The sequence below is a fragment of the Otolemur garnettii genome, unplaced genomic scaffold (genome assembly GCF_000181295.1).
Source record: "Otolemur garnettii isolate 467f Iridium unplaced genomic scaffold, OtoGar3 scaffold00013, whole genome shotgun sequence".
NCBI classification, from domain to species: domain Eukaryota; kingdom Metazoa; phylum Chordata; class Mammalia; order Primates; family Galagidae; genus Otolemur; species Otolemur garnettii.
Window position 1 is genome coordinate 1,385,934 of NW_003852408.1, and position 21,657 is coordinate 1,407,590.

The 21,657-nt window shown below is 38.4% G+C and overlaps 1 protein-coding gene across 3 annotated transcripts in view; it reads right to left on the bottom strand.

Moving 5' to 3' along the window:
* The window catches only part of DIS3L2 (DIS3 like 3'-5' exoribonuclease 2), a 372,485-nt gene that overhangs the window by 139,006 nt on the left and 211,822 nt on the right, over window positions 1-21,657 (bottom strand). The window lies entirely within an intron of this gene.

Here is a 21,657-nt window from a genome sequence, read left to right on the forward strand (position 1 = left end):
GAACCCGCCACCTTAGGTATACGTGGCTGGCGCCTTAGCCAGTTGAGCTACAGGCGCCGAGCTAAAGGATTTTTTAAAAAAAAGTCTAAAGAATACTATTTGGTAACACATAAAAATTACATAAAATTCAAATTTCAATATTCATAAATAACATTTTATCAGACATAGCCATGCTGTTTCAATACAATGGCATAGTTGACTAGTTGTGATAGAGGCAGTGGTTTATTTTAGTTGTATCTACACTATTTACTATGTATAACAGAAACTTACTGATCAATGTTTCCTAAGTACCAAATAAGGGTTTTAACTTTTTAAAAAAGTCTTAAGATTACATCAGTTTGGGAAATGCTACGCTGATTTCTTAATTGTAGGACCTCTACGAGCCTTTCATATGCAGGTATCAATAGTTCTTGCCAGATTCATTCGCTCCTGGCACTTTTTGTGTGGAGGTGGAGAGGTGGGATAGAGCATCCCCAGAAGCAAGGTTCCTCAGGTAAGCCCCTTTGGTGGACTTATGGACTCATGGAAACACCCTGTGCAGGCCTTCAGGGGAGCCCTTGCCCTACCTGGGGCTTTGCTACCAAGCAGACCCCAAGGGACAATGTGAGAAGTCGCTGAATGACTGTGGGGAAGCTGGTGAAAACAAGGGCCCATCTGGTCATTTGGTGCCCTTTAATGAGTGCCTATGGGAGAAGGAAACACTCTTCTCTGGAGAAGACAGTCTGTATCTTACTTACATGTGAATTTTGTCCTTAATTAAGTTTCCTTCTTTGCTTCAGCTGCTAGGAAACTCAGAGAAAAACATTTGTAACTCTTGAAGACTTTATTTGTAGTCTAAACTTTGTGAACTACTATTTCTTTTGACTGTGCATAATTTCCCTGCTCACATATTCCTTTTGTCCCATTTCTTACTTTTAAAAAATTCACTGCATTACACGTATATCTGTAAGCTACCTTAAGTCATTTTTGGAAGAAATTAGGATATAAGTAAATACATATTGTGTATATTAAAGGATTACAATATTTCAGAATCATATGTTGAGGGGATGCTGGAAGAAAGAGATGTATTACAGACTACTAAAAGAACAAACTTCTAGACAGAGTAAAACTCGGAGGGCTTCCAGTAAGTATTTGTACTACAGCAGCAGATTCCAAACTTGCTCTTTCACTATGGAAAATTGGGAGAAGCAAAGGAACAGTGAGTGACCCTGACAAACCCCAGTCCTCAGTGCTGAGAGCCAGTGATTTAATCTGTTGTCATCGCTGTAATTACAAAGTGGCCATGATGAGGGCTCCTTCTGTTTGTGAGCTGCAGTGGCCAGGAGTTGCTAGCCGCAGTACTTGGGAGCCCAGCCCCATGGGGCGGGGCTGGGGGGTACAGGGGCGGGGCACTGTGCAGCTGTTAAACACTCTGCTAATATGCTTGGGATTTTACTGGCTCCTTTTCTGGAAGGCTCTGGTCTCACAAACTGTAGGGAGCAGCCTGGCCTGCTGACTTTTAGAACCTGTAAGACCAAATATTTAAAGAGTTCTGCAACAATGGTTAGAAAGAAGCTAACCCTGACCCACAGAAAATAAAGTACCATGTGGGGTAGGGAAACAATGAGACTAGCTCATGAGGCTCCAGAATTCCAATTCATAGCAATGTTATGTAACCAAGATTTCTGAAGGCACATGACTAAAGGGCTTATAGGAGAACTTTTAAAGTGACAGAAAACTTCTAAGATTGTCTGTTGTACTCAAAGCCATTGTTCTGGGAAAGAACACATGAGTAACTAAAAGCTTCTATAATTTCATAAGGCATGGTCCAAGAATCCCAGGGAAGAACAAAAGCATAGCAAGAATTTCTGTCCCTTTGTCACTCACACTCCTCCTCTGGCCTGGCATCCTCTGCCTTCTGAAGGCACATTACTCTGCCTCCTTTCAGCTGGACCAGCTGCCTCATCACCACAGCAACATTTACTCACCACTTTGTCACTATTCACCTCACTGGATTTTGGCCATGGCCTGTACCACATCACAGAAACTGCTCTCCTCAAAATCATGAATACTGCCAGATTAATCATCTTAAAGCATGAGTCTGGTCAAAAACCTTCATCAACTCCTTACTGAGTCAAATAGAAATTCATCTTAGGATTCAAAGCCCTCCAGAACATAGCCCCACTCTGTGCTTTTTCAGTTAGACTGCATGCTCCCGCCATGTACCTCATGTGCTAAACTTTTGTCTATACCCTCTGCTCTCTGAAACACTTGTGCTATCCCTCTGTTGGGTCACTTTCTCCACCAATCTCCAATGTCTAAGACCTACCTAGCTTTTGAAGGCCTGGCTGCAATGCCATCTTTTCCCCCATAAACCCTGATGACCCCATAAAATGGAAGCTACTTTTCCCTACTTGGTCTACTGATGCCTACAATCTGCCTCCCTCTGATGGCACTGGCCACTGTCCCTGCCATGTTGGTGATTACTTACAGACAGACATGTCTTATCACTCTGACAGGCTGGGCATCAATATCAGGTCTGGATATGATACTGACCTGTCTTTGTATTCCTCCCAGCACATCGAAGGCACATATATAATGAATAGCTGATGGATAGATGAATGAAAAAATGACCAAAGGGCTCTTATTAGCACTTTTCCATTCAATTTTGCCATTGTGTCTTGGGAAATACATTTAGGATTAGAACTCATGACTTCCTGGCGTTCAATCCTGTGGTCACACCACAGTGTTATTGTTTCCAAGGGTGTCCTTTTCTGTCTTCATCCCATCTTCTTTTCTCATAAAACAGTGTTTTACAAACTGCGGTTCAGGGACCATTTCCAGACCAACAAAATTTATAGAGGCCCTCCTCTGTCCATGACTCTGGGTTTGTCTCCTTGCAAGCAAGCAATTCTGGAGAGAAAGATCGAGATCAATGATGGTGATGGCATCACTGTTCACATAGAAACCAGGAAGTTTTATGCAAACCATAGAAGGAAAAGAGCTAGAGCATTCATCCATGGTCCTGTGTCCCCAAAAGCACCACTACAGACAGCCCAACCAGATGGGTGCAGGGAATTCCAGCAAAGTCAGGTGCTAAATTCATCCTAGCTTCCATTCCACCAAGCTGGAAGCATCATTCAAACCTAGGTCTGCCTCCCTTGGCTCTGTGAGATGTACCTTTTATTTTTCTGATATTGGTTGCTGATATCTTAATGCTCTCTCATTCAGTTCTTCTGACACAATGAATGCTAAGAAGTCTGACACAAATTACCAGATTTTTCAGAAAAGAAAAAGACTAAGGTCTATTTAGAGCAGAAAGTGACCTTGGTCAATTTGTCTCCACCATTCCACCCCTTGCCCCACTCAGCAATGAAGTAACATGTGGGGGCCACCCAGCAAACAGAAAGAAATGATGCACAGAGCAGGCCCTTTTCACCCAACCAGGGGTTTTGAACCTTGAGTCCATAGAAAGCCCACCTCAAGCTGTAGCAAAATTCTAGTCAAAATGAATGTGGTTATTAGGTTCCTTTATTCCCTTATGGATTACAATAAGACTCAACCAGAACCAACTGAAATGGTCCCCTGTTATGTTCATTTACTCCCTCATTCAGTGAGCAGCTCAGAGTTCTATGTCTCTCCTTATACTTCAAAAAACGTGACCACGCCCTGGAGCAGGGGCCACAGCACGAGACTGGGCTAGGAGAGTGGGAGCCAGACAACAAGACATGGGCCAGGGAAGCCATGGTTTAAGCCCAGAGAATATGTTCAAATAAACTTTTTTCTTCTCAATTTTCATTCTGAAAAATGTTAAACTTTCAGGAAAGTTGAAAGGATAGTAAAATGAAGATCCATATATCCCTCATCCAGAGTCATCAAATTTCAACATTTTGCCATATTTGTTTTATCTTCTTTCTCCCTCCATTCCTCCCCTTGAATGTCTAGCTTTTTAAAAGTCCAGACTACTCAAAAGGATGTTGAAGAGATCACGATATACTCCTCCATACTTCAGTATGAGTTTCCAAGAATAAGAGCATTCTTCCACAGAATCACCATCCTAATACTACAGCCAAGAAGACTGATAGACTGATAATTTCATATCATTCAACATACAGGGTATGTTTAAATGCCTTTGATGCCCCAAAGTCTCTTTTTTTGTTTTCCTCTTGATTCAGGATCTAATCAAAGTTTACACATTGTATTTCATAGTTATATCTTTAGCATGTTTACTGTCCACCTATTAATATTTTTTTTTTCAAATAAAACATTGCTTTTTGTTTTCAAGAGTCCAGGCCAGCTATCTCATAGAATGTCTCATGTTCTGGATTTATTGGATTATTTCCTCATGGAAGGAAGAAGAGAGAGAGGGACAGAAATAAACCAAATGTGGTGAAATTAATCCTCTCTGTTATTTCCTATAAATGGAAAGTTAAGTTTAAAAGGCTTAACTACATTCATGGTGAATGTTTTGGCTTGAATACTTCACAGGTAATGGTTTGACTTCACACTGCAGCCGCTGAGAAGGCATAAATTGTCAGGTGGCCAGATTTGATTACTTGATTAAGTTGTTAATAGCCTGAACTGTCTATTTTAAGGCTTTTACTCTTCATAAATATGGGGAAATGAGACTTATAGAGCTCAAGAATAACCTGTTCTCAAAAAACCTTTAGGCCAAAATTTTAGCATCCATTGATAATTTTTGCCTGAATCAATCATAACTTCATAAATTATAAAATAGAACTTGGCTAATCCTGCAATACCTTCTATATTTGCTGGCTCTCTTCTATTAAAAAGAGATTTTCCTGCCCTCCCCCAATTTTTTTTTGAATCATTACAGATGTACTTAATTTTTTTTTTTTTTTTGAGACAGAGTCTCACTATGTCGCCCTCCGTTGAGTGCCGTGGCATCACAGCTCATAGCAACCTCAACCTCTTGGGCTTAAGCGATTCTCTTTCCTTAGCCTCCCAAGTAGCTGGGACTATAGGTGCCCGCCACAATATCCGGCTATTGTTTTGTGCAGTTGTCATTGTAGTTTAGCTGGCTAGAGCTGGGTTTGAACCTGCCAGCCTCGGTGCATGTGGCCAGTGCTGTCACCACTGTGCTATGGCACCAAGCCCAGATTCACTTAATTTTAAAAATTCAATGCATTATAATCCATTACCATTACTATTCTTTTTGTTATATGACTTGTCACAAATTAAGCCAGCAGGGGCCCTTTTAAGACTCCCCCCTCCCCAAATCCTGTGGCATGTCCCTACCTTTTGAGCACTTCTCTGCTTCTGGCACAATAAAATGGATCAGTCTGACCTTGTATAATCCCTGCCCCAAATTTATAACCATCTACTTTCCGAAGGAGCCCAGGTCTCTTTTGGTGCGGAAATGGTATTTACAAACCAAGATAGGGTGTTACATATATAAGCTCATTACTACTGGAGTGTCATTGCCTCTAGGCCTTTTCAGTGAGCAGAGTTAGCAAATATTAGGTTGAATCATTATGAAATTGTGGCTATTTGATTACTTGTGACCTAAAAACTGGTAAGTTCATGTTAGGAACCAACTAACCAACATACTGTTAGGTTAAAAATCGTGAGTTCACATTGACATGTATGTCCACCAGGATTTAACACCACAGGGCTCTTCCCTATCTTTTCCCATTCCATATTTATAACTTCCTTTTCCCAAGGAGAATCTTAGTTCCCAATTAGCCTCAATATTCAAAATAGTTTCAGAATTACAAACACAATACCATTAACAATAACAAATCTATTAAGTTTAAGATTTCTTTGATGTTTTATCCTTATACTATCTATACTAAGGGCATATAGTTAGAGTGCTCAAAATACAGTGCTTGGCCAGCTGCTATGGCTCACGCCTATAATTCTGGCACTTTGGTTGGCCAAGGTTGGAAGTCTACTTGAGGCCAGGAGTTAGAGACCAGAGTGAGCAAGAGCAAGACTCCATTTCTACTAAAAATAGATAACTTAGCCAGGCATGGTGGCAGAAATCTGTAGTCCCACCTACTTCAGAGGCCAAAGCAGGAGAATCACTCCAGCCCAAGAGTTTTAGGTTCCAGTAAACTATGATATCACCACTGTACTCTATCTAGCCTGGGAGACAACCTATAAACCCAAAGTTGATTACATTCTTTTTTCTGTATGTGCTGATAGTATATATTGACAAATATTAGGCCCATTTGTTTTTGTTTGATTTCAATTTTAGAAATTTGCTTTTACATCTTTTTATGTTTAATTTTATTGTTGAATATTTAAAACTTTAGTTCAAAACTTTAAGGCATACTCAGGGACATCTCATTCTCATCTCTATCTTTTTCCTTGCTCCTACCTTTTTCCTATAAATAAGTATGTTCATCATTTTCTGGTTTATCCTTTCTGTGTTTTCTTCTTTGGTATCTGAGGGCTATCCAGAAAGTATCCAGCCATGCGTGTCTTTATTTTTCATATTACATTCTTGGAGACTTTCCTAGATAGCCCTCATGTGTGTATGTATGTGTGTGTACACACATTTTTCTTCTTTTCTTTCTTACACAAATAGTCATATAGTATGAAATCTCTTTTCACCTTGCTTTTTTTACTTAACATTAAATACTAGAAAAATTTGAATATCAGTTCAAAGACCAGAATCACAGAATCATCAGAGTTGGAAAGTTGCTCTAGCCCAAATCTTACACCAGATGCCTCCAAACCAAAACCATTCACACACATTAACCCACATCTTGATTACTTAGGATGTGAAGGTGAGAGGAGGTATTCACTGCCTCATTAGGCATGCTGTTGAAGTTTAGATCACTCTAGCTGTTAATATTAGAATGGAAATCTCACTCTGAGAAACTTCATAACTCAGGTCTTTTGTAATCACAAAAAATCAGCTAACTCCCTCTGATACTATGCAACCCTTCAAACGTGACTTTTCCCAAGAAATACGCCCATCTCTTTCTTTCCTAAACAGTTTATAATTATAACTTAAGCCATTTTCATAAATTTCCACTTATTTTGTGTCAAGAACAAGTCCAAATTGTAGGAACCATTGGAACATCAATGTGAAGATGATATCAGAGGTTGAGAGAAAGAAGGCCAGAATTCCAATGAATATTTATTGGCTATCTATTGCTGTAGGGGGTTGAGACACATTTGAGAACAGATCGACAAAGGTTTCTACCCACTTTATGTTCTACTAGGGAAGGAGACAGAAATTAAATGGTATTAAAATTAAGTGCTTTGGAGAAAAAAAAACCCATTACTACAGAGTAAGGAGGACTGGAAGTGCTGATTACAATTATAAATAGCATAGTCAAGATAGGTTTCACTGAGAAGATGTCAAGTGAAGATACCTTGAAGGAGGTTAAGGGATAATTGCAGGAAGAAGAACTTGGGCAAAAGAAAGAGCCAGGGCAATGGCCCAGAATTCACCAAGTTAGTTCACCTGAAGGCACTGAACTAGTAGGCACAACTCAACCAAGAAAGTTTGGATGCAGGGCAGAGATGGCTCTGAACTCCTTTACTTTCTGTCCAAGAAGATTTAAATCTAGGCTTGGTGGTGTTCCGAATGCAGCTTTGCATGCCTAACATAGCACCAAGGGCAGCTCAATCCCACAGGGTCCAGAAGGTCTTTTTATCCAAAGCTCTCTCTAAAAACCTCTCTTCTTTTACCTCTGGTGGCAGTTTTCCTATAATTCAGATTTAAAATATCGGATTGAGGTTACTTTAAGATAGGCTATGAGAACACCGATTGATACAAACTAAGTTTTAAAATCAGACAAAAGAAAGTGGCTATAAGCTTCCCCATGAAAGGACAGAATTATAATAATGATGGGTATTATTTTTATTCTCATTTTATGACTGGTAAAACTGAAGCCTAGAGCGACTAGGTAACTCGCCCAAAGTCATGGCTCTGCAGTTTCTAGGCAGAGCCATGACTCACTGGGACAGACATTGACCAAAAGGGAAGGTGTTAAAATAAGTCAGTAAGACCAAGTTCTATTTTTCGGTGGAAGTTGAAATCTCTTCTACCTCTTAGTTCCAGATTTTATCTTAAGATTTCAACACTCTGGACCATTTTGGCTAAAGTAATAATTACCCTAAGTCTCTATGAGAAAAAGTTTCTCTATGACTGACTAAGTTGACAATGACTTCATTTTAGGTACCACGTCCAAATCTGACAACTTTCCACCCTCAACCTGAAAATCCATATCCAGAGCTCTGACATCAAGTTTCTTCAAATTGGATATTCCTTAGTCTGACTGAGAAAGTTGAGTCTCAAGTACTTTCCTCTGGCAAGTGTACACAAAAATAGGAAGAAGGTAGCCAAAGAAAGAATATGCATAGACGTGGTTTCACTTAAATATATTCTACTTTAAAATTTGCATCTCATCCGGAAGTCATATATTTAATATATAAAAATGAAACAGAAATTGTAACCAAAGTTCGATATGACTCTGAGAACTAAACACAATGGTGTAAAGGCCAGAATTTAGTGGACAGAATTAAGAATAGTCACAAAGTCCAGGAATTAACTATGTCTAGACATCTCTCCTAGATTTCTATTTGAGGAACAATATATATTTTTTCTCATCCTTTGAATTCCCAAGCTAGGAATTCAGAACCTGCTGTTGAAAGGATCATCATCCTTAATTCTCAATCCATTTATCAGGCTAAATGCAAATGTAAGTAGTGAATGCATTTCATCAGCCCAGGAGCTCCAAAGAGCCTTCTCAGGGAACATGCTGAGCTAATGGGGAAGGGTTAAACCACCCCTATTTTTCAGATCTGAAAACAGTTGTTCTGATATGAGAAGAATCATCACAATGGTGCCAGCTCCTTTATATAAAAGCTATGCACATTTTTTGCACAACTGTATGATTGTTATGGTAACCATAAAAATGGAACTCTCATTCTTCAAATTACACACTACCCATACTAGATTACCTACACACGTTTGTTCTTCTACATTACCCAGAAATGCTTTTCAGAAAATGCTATGTCTGTCCTATAGATGTTTAGGAGCAAGATAAAGTGGTCTCTTTCAAAGGGAGATCATATAACAATGAATCTTTCAAAGGCCTTGCCCTTCAAGAATGTAGGGTTTCCCTGTCAAATCTTTTAATACTATGGCCACTGGGAGGCCTCAAAATATTCCCCCTGGGAAGCAGAGAAACTGCCTGGAAAATGTACTTTCAAAATCAATGTTTTTTTCTTAAGAAGATGATAACAAAAGATACTACTGTTGGGAAGCATCATGAACAGGCCATAACAGACCTGGCATAGTTCTGTAAAACACTGAGAACATTTAAAGGAGTCTCGGTTTAGTGAGACAAGAGAGTTGTATTAGGGACAAATGTTTTAATGATTAAATTTGTTGCTGAAAATAAAAGAATAACAACATGAATATACAGAGAAAGTAAATTTCAGCTATATATCAAGATAATCAGGGACCCTATTATTTACTACTTTGCCCAAAGTGAGTAGGACTTTGTAACTTTTTTTTTTTAAACTAGCAGATCTTTATGGACTTTGTAACTTTTAACAGAAAAAAGTATGACTTCTTTCTCCTCATTAATAGGGAAAGCCAAGTCTAGTCTTGTATGTCTTTTTTCTTCCTTTTTTTTTTTTTGAGACAGGGTCTTGCTGCTTTGTTGCCTGGGCATAGCTCACTGCAAACTCAAACACTTGTACTCAAGTGATCCTCTTACTATAGCCTCCTGAATAGTTGGAACTTCAGGGGCACACAACCATGTCTGGTTATTTAAAAAAATATATTCTGTAGGCTGGCACAGTGAGTCATGCCTTCAATCCTAGCACTTTGAGAGGCCAAGGCAGGAGGACTGCTTGGCCAGGAATTAGAGACCAGCCTAAGCAAGAACAAGACCCCATCTCTACAAAAAAATAGAAAAATTAGCTGGGTATAGTAGCATGTGCCTATATACTTAGTTTCAGCTCCTCGGAAGACTAAGGCAGGAGGATTGCTTCAGCCTAGAAGTTTGAGGTTGCAATGAGCTATAATGATGCCACTGTATTCTAGTCTAGGCAACAGAGAGAGACACTATATCCAAAAAAAAATTTTTTTTCACTTTTAAGAAGGAGTCTTGCTATGTTGCCCAGAATGGTCTCAAACTCTAGGCCTTAAGTGATTTCACCCACCCCCAGGCCTCACAAAGCACTGGGATTACAGACAGGAGCCAGTGGGTCAAGACACAATATTTTATCTTTTTTTTTTTTCACAATATTTTATCAAGCATAATGTATGCTAGACCATGTGCTCAGCACTGTATGTGTTAAAACCTGACAAAACCTTCTGAGAAAGATACCATCTGTATAACCCATCTTACTTTAAAGAAAGCAGAGCTGAGAGGAGTTAAAACTTGCCAAGATTATATACCTAGTAGATGGCATAGCAGGTAAGGATTCAAACCAAATAGATCTCTAAAACCTATGTTCTTATATCTCACCCTTGTGATATCGGAGTAATTTAAAGTTTTCAAATTCCTAGAGTAGAAAAATAATCAGTGATATCATCCATGAAAGGTAGGCAGTACATGGCCGTGGCGGATATATTGTGTTGTCTGTCCTTACATGCCTTCTCCCATGTAGCCCAAAACGGGACAATCTGATCTTTGCTCTAGAATTTGAAATTGAGACAAGAGAGAGGAAGAGGGAGATACGGAGGAAGGTATGTGAAAGGAGTCAACAGAAAAATAAGTCTCCCTTTAGTTGAATGCACCAAGAGAGCAACCTGGTAGCTGCAGATAGCAGCCAACCCACTAAAGAGTAGAAAGGCAAAAAGGCTAGTCTGGTGGAGGCTGGAAGCAGATGTGTGAAGTAGGAGAGGCAAAGAGGAGGAAAGAAATCTTTCTGGGTTCCCTGTCTTTGGATTCTGAAAGACACCACAGAATCCTTAATATAAATTCCCCTTTCTGCTTAAGCCAGCTCTAGCAGTTTCTGTTATCTGATACCAAAAACATCTTTATTAATGCAACAGCTGTGGTAAGTTTCCTAGAATGGTTTGTCATGTCATGGCTTTCTCCAATGCTTTCTCGTTAATGAAGCCATGACAGGATGTTACAGTCACCAATTCCACACTGTGGAGAGACAAGGGGAGGGCAGGGCAGGACGGTCAGTGTGGCCTTTCTATTTTAAAAACAAATCAAGTTTAAAGCTATTGCTTTTGTAATTCAAATTGCATAAAGTTCAATACTATAGTCTTTTGGCCAGTAGGGATTTGATAAAAAAAAGAAGGGACTAACTTCTGTTTCCTCAGTATGAAGGAAGAAGTATGAAGCGTTTGTACTTGATTTTTTTTTTTTTTAATCAAGGGCATAGGTTTAAGAAGGTGGAGACCTATGAAGACAGTGAAATAGAGCTTTCCAGATTGCAAACCTAAATTCAAGTCTCAGCTCTGCCCCTCTCAGCCATGTGACCTCAAGAAAGTGACCTCACTCATTTGTACTACAACTTTTTCATTTGTACAATAGGGACAGATATTTCATAGATGACACATATCCATAAAAAGGTATAAAATAAGCATTCAACAAACAATATGTTCTTATATATATACATATATATGTGCCACATGAACAACAAAGCTAAGTGAAAACTTCAAATTTTTATACACATTAATTTTCTTTATCCTGGATATTTCTGGCCAAACATTAATGGAGATTATCCACTACGAGGGAAGTGATTTTCCTCTTGGTGGGTCCTCTGGTGCATATCAAACACCAGGGAGAAAAAGACAGGACAGCAATATTCAGTGGGTTCCCAGCATTGTCTTTTGGGCACTAGAGATTATGCTAGTGATTTAATATTTTCAAAATAACTCTATTTCAAAAAGCAATGATTAAATATGACTATAGAAAAGGATAATTAAACACATATTTATAGTATTATATTGCTTATGGGAATACTCCTATCCTAGGAATTCTAATTACATCTGTAAGACCACAGCAGAACTGTTTAAACAATCACTGTTTAAAAGTCTTGATTCGCCCATATATAAACATTGGTATAAATTGCACTAAGTCACCTATCAGGCAAAAAGAATACAGGGCAACTTTACATTTGAGCCGAGGAGTAAACACAATGTAACTAGACCAATTTCTTCACACATATTAACAGAACCTCTTCACAAACAGGACTCCTCTTGTAAAAGTTACAAATCCACTTACTTAGATAATGCTACAATTACTCAAATGGTTTGTGGAATTATTTAAGAACTGCTTTCTAATCCAAATCATGAGCTTCACAAGAAAATCAATTTTACTATTTTATAATCACACTTTTTTTTTTAAGTTGTATTATCCAACTTGATCACCCACCTGATTTACCACACTCTTGGCTCTGAACTGACTTGGCTGTTTCAGAAAATCAAATCCACCCTCTAAAGATGAAGATTTGCCATTAATGAACAGTCTCAAATCTTCCCCATTTGCAAAAATATCTCTAGGGCCCTGCTTCTTTCAAGCTTCCTCTCACCAGCCCTGCAAAGCAAAGCACCCTAAAAGAGTTGTTTATATATTTGGGATCCCAATTTTTTGTCTCCCATCCAGTCCTCAATTGACTGTAACCTTTTGACTCTAATCACTGAACTGGAACAACTCATGAAACATCCAAAAGACAAAGGAGAAGACTGGCTAACTCCAGTGACCTATCTCTGTTTCAGATTTGTCCCAGCTGACCTCGCTGCAGGGTAGCTCAACCTTGTTTAGAATTTGTTGCCAACTTTGCTTTTCCTTTTAACTACTCTAATATTTAACTTTTTGTGCTGCCAACTCCACTTTTCCTAAGAAGGTTCTATCCTTAAAATGCTAGAGCTCTTCAGTCTATCCTTGGTCCTCTATCCTTACCAAGTAAGGATACCAAGTATACCAAGTATACACAAGCTCACCCTGTGTATACTCATTCATTCTGGTGCCTCAATGAATATCTGTCATCCAGAATTCTTCCCTGAGTACAAGGTCTATTTTTCCTCTGTCTCTTGTCAATCTCCTTTCAGTACCCAATGCACATAATACCCAAATATTACTCATCTTTCCCCAATCAAGAATTTATTGTTCATGTCTTTTAACTCATAATCTCTCTCTCTTGAATTCCACTTTGGCCTATGGTTATTGACACAATTTAAGGACCTTAGAGAATGAGGTAACAGTGTTAACTACTTTTTCTTCCTTTTTAAAAAATAATAAGACAAAAGGATACAGAAATCCTATTCATCCTTCAAGGACAAGTTCAAAGATCACCTGTTCTTTAAATCTTCCAAGTTCCTACACTGTATTACTTTCTCATCTGTGTTCACCTAATCCCTTTATAAAAATCTAAATTTTTTCTTTTCAGATAATTATAGATTAACATTAATTGGAAGAAATAATAGAAATCACTAGCCAGGCATGGTGGCAGGTACCTGCACTCCCAGATAGGGAGGCTGAAGCAATAAGATCACTTAAACCTAGGAGTTTGAGGTTGCTGTGAACTGTGGTAACACCAGGGCAGTCTACCCAGGGCAAGAGAGTCAGGGTCTGTCTCAAAAAAGAAACAAACACCAACAGCAAAAAACCACAAAAAGAAAAGAAAAGAAATAACAGAAATGCTGTGTACCCTTTACCCAGTTTCTTTTTTTTTTTTAATTTGAGACAGGAGCCTCAAGCTGTCCCCCTGGGTAGAGTGCCATGGCATCTCAGCTCACAGCAACCTCCAACTCCTGGGCTCAAGCGAGTCTCCTGCCTCCGCCTCCCAAGTAGCTGGGACCACAGGCGCCCGCCACAACGCCCAGCTATTTTTTTTGGTTGCAGCCGTCATTGTTGTTTGGCGGGCCCGGGCTGGATTCGAACCCGCCACCTTGGGTGTACATGGCTGGCGCCTTAGCCACTTGAGCCACAGGAGCCGAGCCTACCTAGTTTCCAATGGTAAAATCTTACAAAACTATAGAATAGGATGATACCAGGATACTGACACTGATACAATGCACCAATCTTAGATTTCCCATTCTTACTTGTATTTGTTTGAGTAAGTTCTACACCATCTTATTGCACCCCCTCAATCACACCAACTCCCTCCTGCCCCACTTCCCTTAATCCCTGGCAACTGCAGATCTGTTCTGTAGCTCTAAAATCTGTCTTTTCAAAAATGTTAAAAAAAAAATGGACTCATACAGTATATAACCTTTGAGGTTGGCTTTTTTAACCCAGTATAATTTTAGCACACTATAATTTACCAGAGATTCCTCCCAGTTGTTTACTGTATCAGTAGTTCCTTCCTCTCTATTGCTCAGTACCATTCCATAATAGGAATATACCATCATTTGTTTAACCATTCATCTATTGAAGGACATTTGGGTTGTTTCCAGTTTGGGGCTGGTATAAATAAAGCTGCTATAAACATCTGTGTACAGGTTTTTGTAAGAATGTATGTTTTTATTTCTCTAGGATAAACGCCCAAGAGTTCAATTACTGGGTTATATGGTGGTTGTGTTTAGTTTTTAAAGAAACTGCCAAAGTGTTTCCAAAGTGACCACCCCATTACACATTTCCACCAGCAATGCGAGTAATTCACTTCACATCCTCACCTGAAGTCAGCATTGCTTGAAACTTCTTACCAAGTTGACCTTGTCCTTTATTTTAGACATTCTGATAGGTGTGTATCCATAGGTCGTTGTGGACTTAATCTGCATTCTGTAATGGCTAGTGATGTTAAACATCTTATTTGTTCAGTCGCCATTTGTATACCCACTGCAGTACATGTCTTCTGCCTGTTTCCTAATTGGACTGCTTTCATATTCCTGAATTTTAAAGGTTCTTTTCATATTCTAGTCCTTTGCTGGATACATGGTTTGCAAAATGATTTCTCCCAGTCGGTAGCTCATCTTTCCATCCTCTTACCAAAGCCTTTCACAGACAAAAAGTTTTAATTTTAATGAGATCCAATTTGCCAACCTCTTTTTTTACGGATTGTATTTTTTGTCTCAAAGTCTAAGAACTCTACTTAGCCCTACATTCCCTAAGTATTTCACTATACTTGTTTCTGTAAGTTTTATACTTTTATATTTTTTATTTAAGTCCATTATACAGTTGGGTTAATTTTTGCATGAGGTTGAGGTTCATTTACTTGCTTATGTGTGCTGAATTCCTCCACCACTATTTACTGAAAAGGCTATCATTCCTCACTGAATGGCTTTTGCTCCTCTGTTAAAAATTAGTTGGGAGCATTAGCGGAATCTAATTCTGGGTTCTTTCTTCTATTCCAGTCATCTATGTGTCTATCCCTTATAGGCTTTTTATAGATGCTCTTTATCAAGTTGATGACATTCTTCCCTTTTCCTATGAACTGAGCACTTTTCTTTTTCTTTTCTTTCTTTTTTTTTTTTTTTTTGCCATTTTTGGGCAGGGATGGGCTTGAACCCACCACCTTCGGCATATGGGATCAGCGCCCTACTCCTTTGAGGTGCTGCCTGTGAGCATTTTTCATATGAATGCACGTTGGACTTTTAAAAATATCTTTTTATCAACTGATCTGATCATATGATTTTTATTTTTCATTCTATTGCTATGGTAGATTACATGTATTGATTTTTAATAATAGCATTATTGAGATACAAGTCACATACCAGCGGTTCTCAACCTGTGGGGCGCGACCCCTTTGTAACAATGAAAATACATCCTGCGTATCAGATATTTACATTAAGCAAAATTACAGTTATGAAGTAGCAACGAAAATAGTTTTATGGTTTGGGGTCACCACAACATGAGGAACTGTATTAAAGGGTCGCAGCATTAAGAAGGTTGAGAACCACTGTCATATACCGTAACATTTACCCCGATAGGGTACAAACCAGAGATTTTCGCATATGTACAGTCTTGTGTAACCATCACCACTACCTAATTTTAGAACATGTTTATCAACCAAAACAAAACTTTGTACCCAAGGCAGTTACCCCACATTTTCCCTTTTCGGCAGCCTCTAGCAACCACTAACTAACTCTCTTTTTCTATGTATTACTTATTATGGAATGGAGTAAAAAAATATGCAGCCTTTTATGTCTGGCTTCTTTCACTTCACATATTTTCAAGGTTCATCCACATCACAGTGTGTATCAGTGCTTCCTTCCTTTTTATGGTCAAGTAATATTCCACTGCACGGACACACCACATTTTGTTTAACCATGCATTAGGTGATGAAAATTTGAGTTGTTTCCAATCTTTTTAACGTTGCTGTGAACATTCATGTGCAAGTTTTTGTGTGGATACATCTTCAATTCTGTAGTAGAGTCTCTAGGTCATATGATAACTCTGTGTTTAACACTCTGAAAAACTACAAAACTGTTTCCAAAATGGCTGCACCACTTACATTTTCACTAGCAGAATAAGAGGGTTACAATTCTCTATATACTCATCAACACTTGTTAGCTGTATTTTTTATTACAGCCATCCTAATGGGTATACAGTGGTATCTCACTGTGGGTTTGATTTGCGTCTTCAGTAACATTCAATGATGGTGAACATTTTTTCATGTGCTTATTAACCATTGCTATGTCTTCAATTCTTTGAGCATTTAATAACTTAGTTGTCTTTATATTATTATGATTTAAGAGTTATTTACATATTCTGGATATAAGTCTTTTATCATATACATAATTTATTAAATTTTTTCCCCATCATCTTCTTGATAGTATCCTTTGAAGTATGAACGTCTTTAATTTTGATGAAGTCTAATTTATCTATTTTTTTTTTCTGTTGTCACTTGTCTTTTGCCTAATCCAAGGTCACAAAGATTTGCTCCTTTGGTTTTCCCCTAAGAGATTTATAGTTTTATCTTTTACATTGATGGCTATGATCCACTTTAACTTTAATGTATAGTGAATTTATTGGTTTTAAATGTTGAACCAGTCATGCACACCTGGAATAAATCATACTTGGTCCCGCTAATTAAAGTTGGGAAAAAAGAAAAAGAATCATATTATGTAATAGTTACTATTCTCCTATGTTGCTTGATTTTACTAGTTCAAATTTTCCTGGGTACTTCTGCATCTGAATTCATGTGGGATAGGAATCTATAGTTTCCCTTTTTTATATAATCTGTCTGGTTTTGGTATCAGGCTTCAGGAAATGAACTGGGAAGTGTTCTCTACTATTCTATTTTCCAGAAAAGATTGTGTAGAATTGCTCTAAATTCTTCTTTAAGTATTTTCTAAAATTTTCCAGCCAAACAATCTGAACTTAGAGATTTCCTTTTGGGGAGCCATCTCATTGTAAATTCAGTATTTGTCATGGTTATAGAACTATTTATATTGTCTATATGAGATGGATGAATGGTGATAGTATTTAGTCTGTGAGGAATTGGCCCATTTCTTCTAAGTTTGTCAAATTTACGAACTTCTTGATAAACTATAGTGTTCTCTTATTATCCTTTTAGAACATGTTTATCACCCAAAACAAATGGGTTTTAATGGCTCCAGCATCTGTAGCACTGTCCTGTTTCATTCTTAATGTGGTTGTCTTTTCTTTGTGTTTATCTGTCAATCTTGCTAAAGGTTTATCAATTTTATTATTTTTTGAAAATCCAGCTTTTTGTATAATTGATTGTTCTCTATTGTTTTCCTATTTTTAGTTTTATTATTTCTGTTCTTATATTTCCTGTTTTTGGCTTACTTGGGTTTATCTCGCTCCCCTTTATTTAAGCTCCTAAGGTAAGAATTTAGCTCATGTATTTGAGATCATTTTTCTTTTTAATGTAGCATTTAGAGCCATAAATTTTCCTCTTAGCACTGCTTTATCTACATCTCACATATTTTGGTATGTGTATTTTCATTTTCATTCAGTTCTATGTAACTTTTAAAACTTTCTTTTGAGCCTTCATCTTCGACCAGTAGTCTACTTATGAGTGTGTTATTTCCCAAGTGTTCAGAGATTTTCCTGTTGTCCTTCTGTTATAAATTTCCACTTTGTTTCTATATGGTCAGAGAACATAGTCTGTATGACTTTATTTCTTTTACGTTTGCAGAATTTTGCTTTATGACTCAAGATGTGATTTATCTTGGTAAATATTCCAGGATAGCCTAAAACATGTGTATTCTGCTCTTGTTGAGTGAGGTGTATAATTTTCTTTGTTTGCTCTACGTATATACTATAAAGCAGGCATCCTCAAACTACGGTCTGTGGGCCATGTGCAGCCCGCCAGGTGTTCTTGCCGCCGCTGCCTGTCCTGCTTAGCAGACTCATCCTGGGGCCCACAGTCTAGCCCTCCAGTGGTCTGAGGGACAGTGAACTGGCTCCCTGTTTAAAAAGTTTAAGGACCCCTGCTATAAAGTCTGACAATTTAGTTCACGAACTTGCTACCATGAGCAGAACTGACTAAAGTATTGCAAATATTCATTGAATTGTAAATCAAAAACCATTGGCTAACTGTGAGAAACATAGCAGACCAAGGAAACATTGATAGAGAAAGAGGAAAATCTTAACTGAAAACCTTGGCCAACAACTGTAATGGTTCTTGTATTATAACAAAGTACTGGCTCACAGGGAACTAACTATCTTTGAGGGAGTTTTTAGCCAATAAACAAATAACTGTATAACTCCCTTCTCACCTGATCTGGCCCCCAGTGATTTTTTTCTTTACCTGAAAGTAAGGAAAATATTGAAAGGAAGACATTTTGATGATATTGAGGACATCAAGGGTAACACGATGACAACTCTGATGGCCATTCCAGAAAAAAAAAAAAAAGTTCCAAAATTGCTTTGAAGGCAGGACTGTGTCCTGGCATAGCTTCCCAAAGAGAGCACTTTGAAGGTGACCATAGTGGTATTCAACAATGAGGTATATGGTACTTTTTCTAGAATGAGTTTACAAATTCAACTGTCAGACCTCTTATAAGCAGTAAGTAATTTATCATTTATATATTATTTGCACAGTCTACCAGTATCAACATATTACCACTATAAGTGAAGTGTACAAACTTTAATTCCACTTAGGTTTCTTTACCCTCTCTGCTTTTTAAGCATAATTGTTTTAAGTATTTCTTCCACAAACATTGAACACTATTCTTTTTTTTTTTGAGACAGAGCCTCAAGCTATCCCCCTGGGTAGAGTGCCATGGCATTACAGCTCACAGCAACCTCCAACTCCTGGGCTCAAGCGAGTCTCCTGCCTCAGCCTCCCAAGTAGCTGGGACTACAGGCACCCGCCACAAAACCCGACAATTTTTTTTTGGTTGCAGCCATCATTATTGTTTGGCGGGCCCGGGCTGGGGATTCGAACCCGCCACCTTAGGTGTATGTGGCTGGCGCCTTAGCCGCTTGAGCCACAGGCACTGAGCCTGAACACTATTCTTGATGTTATAATTTTTGCTTCAGCCATCAAATAAGGTTTAAGAAACTCATGAGAATGGTAGTCTATTATGTTTGCCCTTATTTTTACCTATGATATTCTTCTTTCCATTCTGGAATTCCAAACCTTCTTTTTTGGTCATTTTCTTTTCATTTAGAGACTTTCCTTCAGCTACCCTAAAGGCATGTTGACTAATGACAAATTCTCTTTCTTTTCCTTTATCTGAGAATATTTTCATTCATTTCTGAAGAATATTTTCACTGGATATAGAATTCATAACAGTTCTTTTCTTTCAGTACTTTAAAAATATTGTTCCATTTCCCTCTGGCCTCCACACTTTTGAGTGTGATATTGTCATTTGAATTGGTGTTCCTTTATAAGTAATGCAGAACTTCTCTCTAGTTCAATTTCTCTTGTATTTAGTTTTTAAAAGTTTAAATATGATGTACCCTGGCACAAACTTCTTTGTGTTTATGCTATTTGGAGTTTGCTTCAAACTGTAAACTTTGGCCAAATTTGGGGCACTATGAACCGTTATTTTTTTTAATGCTTTTCCAGTCCCATTCACTCTCTCTTCTTATTGTGGACCTCCAGTGATACAAATGTTAACTCCTTGGTAATTGTTCTGTAAGTCTCTGTTGTTCTGATTAGGTAAATTCTATTGATCCGTCTTTAAGTTCACTAATTCTAACCTATTATCTCTAATACCATACAGTCCATCCAGTGAGTGTTTTTATTTTACCAAAAGTATTTTTTCATTTGTACACATCCTACTTGGTTCTTTTCTTAAAACTTCTATTTCTTTGCTAAGATTTTCTATTTTTTTATCTGTTTAAAAAGAATTTATGATTATTTGCTATAGCATTTTTATAAAGTTGCTTCACTGTGGCATCGATTGTCTTTTCTCATTCAAATTGTGATTTTCCTGGTTCTTAGAAAAAGGACTTTTTTTTTTTTTTTTTTGCATTTTAGACAGCCTGGGTATTGTACTATGAGACGGTAGAACCTCTTAATCTTTTTTTCTTTTTAGTAGGCAGCCCCCTGCTGAGGTGTAGCATGGGGATAGGTAGGTGTGCACGCTCAGGTTCCTGAATCATCATGGTTCTGATGACTTCTTCCTGTTGAAAAAGGGGCACCTATCCCACTAGCTTGTTGCATCTAAGTGCTTGCTGCCTGTCAGAAAAGGAAAAACTGGCATTTGACATACATACTACTTTGCTGCTGGGGGCAGAAGCTTATGTATACTAGGTGAAGACAAGCTATTCCTCACGTCCCACCACTTTGTTTATGCTGGTAGGAAGTGAGGGCTCAGCTCACATTGGTTCTCACTGACACCAAGAGGTATATCATGGTGACTCACCCTGCCTCATTAAGTTTCTTTGCTGCCAGGTAGGGACAAAGGCTCATCTCACACCTGGAGATTGCCAACCTATTGGCATTACTCTGACAAAAGAATTACAGCATTGCCTATTTTAGTTCGATAGAGGTTAGAAGATCAGCTCTATCCTCAGCTCTGTAAAATTACCCCAGGTGTGTGTGGGTGTGGGGGGGGGTTCAATACAATCTGCCTGTCATGAATGAGAAATGGAGTCAGCTCTTCACTTGGCCCTAGTAACACTATCCTTTAAAGAAATTGGTCCATGCCTACTTCCACTGAGAAGGAGAGGGAAAAACAGCTTCTCACTTGCTTCGGCTAACACTCCTCTGCCCAAGGAAATAGAGCACCACCACTGCTTCTACTGTGCATGGCACTGAAAATTAGCTACCTGCTCAGAGCTGCTGATGCTTCCCCAAGAGGGAAATGGAGTGCATGTGGCAAGCAGAATGGAAAACTCACTCCTTGGCTCCACCGACATCACCAGGTGTGAGAATTGGAGCATTGCTGCTTAATTTCACGGGCTAGGATGGCAGTATGTGCAATATTAACATCTTGTCAGCCTGCAGTCTACTGAAACTGTGTGTGTGTGAGAGAGAGAGAGAGAGAGAGAGAGAGAGGCTTTTTTGTTGTTGTTCTGGCATAGAGTAGGTAGTGCCAAAAAAATTTTCTCTTGTTAGACCATTCTTTTCCTGTTCCTTTGACTAAAGGAGACAAGTTTTTCTTACAGAGTACTTTTCCTGTGCTTTTTAGACATTCTAGCTTGGTGACTTCTGCAGCATCCATATATCTGGGATATATGAGAAGCAATAAAGAAATACAGGGGAATTACTGCCATGTTGTTCTTGAGATTCCTAAGCAGTTGCCTTTATTTTTCAACCTTTTCAGAATCTGCCTGTGCTTGTTTGTTGTGTGATATCCATGTTTTTAGTTGTTAGAAGGAGGATCTGGGATGAACTGGTATATTTCATCTTTAC